Source organism: Sapajus apella, unplaced genomic scaffold (genome assembly GCF_009761245.1).
Source record: "Sapajus apella isolate SASKATOON/1434 unplaced genomic scaffold, GSC_monkey_1.0 scaffold7, whole genome shotgun sequence".
Taxonomy (NCBI): Eukaryota; Metazoa; Chordata; class Mammalia; order Primates; family Cebidae; genus Sapajus; species Sapajus apella.
Genome location: NW_022436947.1, coordinates 26745677 through 26751676, shown reverse-complemented (window position 1 = coordinate 26751676; position 6000 = coordinate 26745677). Strand labels below are relative to the sequence as shown.

Here is a 6000-nt window from a genome sequence, read left to right as displayed (position 1 = left end):
ACACAGATCCTTTCACTCAGGCGGATTTCTTTCACTGCCTAAACTTCAACTAAGTGCTCCTCCTGTATATACCGTCTCTCAGCACATTGTATCCTTTACATATTCCTAATAATATTACATATTCCTAATAATATTACATATTCCCTAAGCGTAGAGTTGTGGTTTTATCTCAGAATCAGGACAGTGAATGACATATAGTTGGCAACAAACAATGTGTATGAATGTGTGTACATAAGAGAACTCTAGTTAGCCTCTCTAGCTCAAGTTCTGTCTACTTCAAATTATCTTATTTTCTTTTTAAGGTTTTAGGTTTCTAAAATAAGAGGTTTTGATATATCATTAAGTGAATATTTTGCTCTGATTATTATGATCACTGTGCCCAATAATCTATAATACAGTTTTTTGTCTTTTAAGTGTGCTTTTATATTTTATTTTATTTTATTTGAGAGAGAATCTCACTTTGTTACCCAGGCTGGAATGCAGTGGTGTGATTACAGTTCACTGCAACCTCCACCTCCCAGGCTCAAATGATTCTTCTGTCTCAGCCTCCTGAGTAGCTGGGATCACAGGTGCCTGCCACCATGCCCACCTAATTTTTGTATTTTTAGCAGAGAAAGGGATTTCACCATTTAGGCCAGGCTGCTCTTGAACTCCTGATCTCAGGTAATCCACCCGCCCCGGCCTCCCAAAGTGCTGTGCTGGGATTGTGCCACCATACCCGGCCTAAATGTATTTTTAATTGACAGTAATTGTGTATACTTATGGGGCATGATGTGATATTTTGATCTATATATATACATTACTGAAAGATTCAGACAAGCTAATGAACATATTTATCACCTCACCGACTTATTTTTTTTTTGTGATGAGAACATTAAAAATCTATTCTTTAAGGAATTTGAAATAAATACACAATACATTAACTGTAGTCCTTATGCAATGCAGTAGATCATGAAAACATATTCTTTCAGTTTAACTGAAACTGTGAACACTTTGATCAATGTTTTCCCTTTCCCCATCCCTCCTTCTCCCACCATCTTCTGATAACTATCTCCCTATTCTCTGTTTCTTTGAGATTAATTTTTTTAGATTGCATATACAAATAAGATCACACAATATTTGTTTTTCTGTGCCTGGCTTGATTTACTTAATATAATGTACTGTAGTTCCAAGCATGTTGTCTTGAATGGCAGAAGGTTCTTTTTTAAGGCTATATGGTACTCCATTATGTTTATATATCACATTTTCTTTATTCATTCATTGATGGATACTTAGTTTACTTCTGTACCTTGATTATTGTGAATAATGTTGAAAAAAAGAGTGCAGACATAACTTAGATACCAATTTTAATTGCTTTGGATATATGCACAGAAGTAAGATTCCTGGATTATATGGTAATTCTATTTTTGGTTTTTTGAGGAAACGCCATACTGTTTTTCAAAGTGGCTGTTTTAATTTACATTCCACAGTGGTATCTCCCCCTCCCTCCTTCCCTCCTTCCCTCCTTCCCTCCTTCCCTCCTTCCCTCCTTCCCTCCTTCCTTTCTTCCTTCTTTCCTTTTTGCCGTTAAAATAATATATGCTTTGTTTAATGAAAATCTACATGATGCAGTGGCTATATGCTCTTTGTTTATTCTTAAAATTAGCATTTTACAGGAAAAAGTACCTAGAAACCCAGCTAACCATGGAGGTAAGAGATCTCTACAAGGAGAACTACAAAACACTGTTCAAAGAAATCAGAGATAACACAAACAAATGGAAAAATATTCCATGCTCATGGATAAGAAGAGTCAATATCATTAAAATAGCCACACTGCACAAAGCATTTTATAGATTCAGTGCTATTTCTGTCAAACTCCCAATGACATTCTTTACAGAACTAGAAAAAAACTATTTTAAAATTCATATGGAACCAAAAAAGAGCCCGAATAGCAAAGGCAATTTTAAGCAGTAGAACGAAGCTGGAGGCATCATACTACCCAACTTCAAACTATGCTACAGGGCTACCATAACCAAAATAGCGTGGTACTGGTACAAGAGCAGACACATAGACCATTGGAACAGGATAGAGAACCCGAAATAAGCCTGCACACCTCCAACCATCTGATTTTCTACAAAGCTGACAAAAACAAGCAGTGGGGAAAGAACTCCCTATTTAATAAATGGTGCTGGGATAGCTGGCTAGCCATATGCAGAAGATTGCAACTGGACCCCTTCCTTACACCACATGCAAAAGTTAACTCAAGATGGATTAAAGACTTAAATGTAAAACCTAAAATTATAAAATCCCTGGAAAAACTTAGGCAATGCCATTCTGGACATAGGAATGGGCAAAGATTTTATGATAAAGACACCAAAAGCAATTGTGACAAAAGTAAAAATTGACAAATGGGATCTAACCAAACTAAAGAGTTTCTGCACAGCAAAAGAAACTATCAAGAGAGCAAACAGGCAACCTGTAGAATGGGAGAAAATGTTTGTAAACTATGCATCTGACAAAGGTCTAACATTCAGCTTCTACAAGTAACTTAAACTTTTAAGAAAAAAGCAAACAACCTCATTAAAAAGTAGGCAAAGGAAATGAACAGATAACTTTTCAAAAGAATACATACATGTGACCAAGAAGCATATGAAGAAAAGCTCAGCATCACTGATCATTAGAGAAATGTGAATCGAAAGCATAAGAGACCATCTCACACCATTCAGAATAGTTATGAGTAAAAAGTCAAAGCAAAAAGAGGTGTTGCTTTTAAAGATGGGTTTGTGGATTTTCTTTTAAAAAATCTAGAATTTATAGACTGATACAGAAAAAGTTGAAATTTCCCTATGAATATGGGCAAGGGAAAATAAGTCAATATAAAATTGTGAAATAATTTAGACTTATACTAAAGAAATCCATTCCTTTTGGTGGCGTGTATTAGGCAGAAAATAATTATGGAAGAAAGATTAACACAAGGAAAACCAAGGATGGGGCCTGCTAATGTACACAATTTTATTGTTAAGAGAAACGTGGACAACAGAGCAAAAGAATATACAGAATGTGACGAACAGGAGTTCAAACTACCTTAATATTTATGGCTTTGAGTTACCTTAATAATTCACTAAACAGTGCTTTCAAATTATGCTCCGTGGAATGCCTAATGCTTTGTGAAACACCAAAAGTACTCAGGGAAAGGAGTAATGGTGGCACAGAGTATTTGGATCTGTGATTCAGCCAGGATACATTATTATTAATTGGCCGTGCACTAAGGTTTTATTGCAAGAAAGAAGGGTTTTTAGCTCAACAGCATAACTGTTCAACAAAGACGGCAAGTGATGCTGGTCATCCTTTACAATGCCTATGGCAGACATTGCTAATTGAACATAGAACTTCTTGCTGCTGACTCAGATTTTGTCTCCATACAGCTCTCCATTTAGTCATTACCGATCAATCAGAGTGTTGAGTCAAAACCCGTGTACTATCTATACCGGGGATATATAATCTTTTGACTTCTCTGGGCCACAGTAAAAGACGAATAATTATCTTGGGTCACGCATAAAATACGCTAACACTGATAGGTGAATGGCTAAAAATAAAATGCAAAAAAATCTCATAGTGTTTTAAGAAAATTTACAAATTTGTGTTGGGCTGCATTCAAAGTCGTCCTGGTGGTGAGTTGGACAAGCCTGATCAGTATAGTACTAGGTTCTGTAACTTTATTGGACTTTCAGTACACTTAACATATTTTAGCCCAAGAAAGGTGTGAGCTAAATCTGTCAGATTAAAGAAGGAAGAAACTAGAAACAGAGAGTGGTTGAATTGGAAATGGATCTGGGAAATACAAACTTCAGTAAGCATTTCAGTAATAACCCTTACATTGTGATTATGAGGAGTAAATTCTTACTACCAATTTGTTAATTGTGGAAAAGCCTTCAAAGCTCATTAACTGTGTTGAAGAGCAATTGAAATCAGTCATGTTTTCAGTTAAGGAATTGGAGACAGAAATAATTCTTTCTATAAATTAATATTTAATCATTGAAAAGTTTAAACTTCCCAAATCAATGAGAGTGGGAAATAAAATCTCCATCTCTTGGAAGTGCATCTTTTACTGTCTCCATGGCCTTTGCTTTGCACCAAACAAGGCCTTGAAAATTCTCTAAATTTAAATGTAGAAAAAGCATTTTTATGCATATTTGAATATTCACAAAATAATGCATGTTAACATTAACATTTTCCTTTTTAAGGATGAATATGTTTTATGTTCTGCGAAGTCATTGCACTAATTGTGATGTAAATTTAAATTTAATTTTCTAAGCAGTGAAAATTATTTGTCTCTATTAATAGGTCTACTCTAATGTGATGCTGGGATTGAATTTTCCTAAGACTCCATTTCAAGGTTGATTCAAAAGTCTTGTGGAAGATCTGGAAGAAATAGGTAAGTGTCCTTTGGTAAAAATTATCTTTTGCTCATTGTGCTTATTTTTATTTTTCTAATGCTGATTTTATTCTTTAATTTTTTTGGTTAAGTATCTTTGCCCAGATGTTATTAAGTATTCAGCATACTATGGAGACATGTTAAGTAGGGCAGTAGAAATATTTATCACTGCTTTTGGGGTTTTCATTTCACTACTTGCTGCTCTCTTTCTATTAAATGTGGTATCACTTTTTAAAACCAGCATACACTCATAGGGAATATGAATTTGGTCTGAAATATTAAAAGTAAATTATTAGTTAAGAAAAGTACTTGAAGTGTCTTATTACCATTGTGCTTACCTTTTATTATGCTGGTATTTTCAGTATTATTTTTTAAAAGTTCAAATGATATTGAAGTTTTGGAGGTATCGAGAAGTATTGAGAAAATAATCACAGTAATATAACAGTAATGATTATTTTCTTTCTCTTGATAGTTTTCCTTGATATTTACAATTTTAACATATAAAGGCTCTCAATATATAACACAAAATGGGTTTTTCAGTTTCACTGTTGTACTATAATATCAATCAAACAGTTTGTCATGAGTATCCAAATTTATGATAATATAATTATAATTTTAAAAGAAACCTAAAAGAAATTTTAGGCAGAGTTTGTATTTTAAAGCTTCCTAGTAGTGTATATCATATCTTTCCCCTATTTTTACCTCAGGAGAGAGGGAAACCAAAATGCCCCGGCTTCTTCAGAATTCTTCATTAAGAGTTTCACCCTGAGCATAGGACAGGCCTCAGGATCTTCCCTTTCTACTCAAATTTCTCCACCAATTTCTACAGCTTTCTCAAGATACACTCCATAATCTCTCTGAGAGATATTTGTCAATGTTCTTTAGTTGTACAGTTACATACTTTCCAGATATTTTACCTTCTGTTTTTCCTGTGGATTTTTTTTTTGGTTCATTTCTTACCAGTTTTATCATTTTACCAGATACACATTAAAATGATTCCACATTTATGTAGTATTTAAGATTTTCAAAGCACTTTAACAACCTTTTACTTCATTTTACTCTTAATTTATGATGTAAGTAAGGTTGACATTAATATTCTTTTGTCAGTAGAGAAACAAAGACAAAGAATTAAAATGCTTTGGAAAAAGTTATATAGCTTGTTGTCATTTTACAGTTAATAACAAACAATTAGGTGTTAGAACACATGTCTGCTAACAATCTTTTTTGTAGTTAGTGGAACATTATTTGTATGTTTGCCGTAGATAATGGTTATATTAATATACTCCATCTTTACACAACCTTTTGATAAACAAGTTATTATTTTTGAGTAACAGCGTGTTTATTTGTATAATAGCAGAGGGAGTTTAGATTTTTAATAAGCAGGAATTATCTGACAATAAACCAGGAAGGAATGAATGATGGAATCGTAAGATGAACTATTTTTAGAAAATAGAGAATCTTCTTCCTAGAAGAGAATATAAATGCACTTGAAGTTAGTCCTCGAACTGATTTTGGAATGTGCTACTTAGACTTTTTGGTTTTGATTAAACACTAACCACTTATTGGTGTAAATAATGAATATACAT

General features: G+C 33.6%; 1 protein-coding gene across 1 annotated transcript in view; it reads left to right on the top strand.

Annotated features, from left to right (window-relative positions):
• FOXP2 (forkhead box P2) overlaps positions 1-6000 on the top strand; it is a 586718-nt gene that overhangs the window by 191286 nt on the left and 389432 nt on the right. The window contains exon 3 of the mRNA XM_032275664.1: positions 4324-4414. The gene's annotated coding sequence lies outside the window, so the exon portion shown is untranslated. The remainder of the gene's footprint in view (positions 1-4323; positions 4415-6000) is intronic.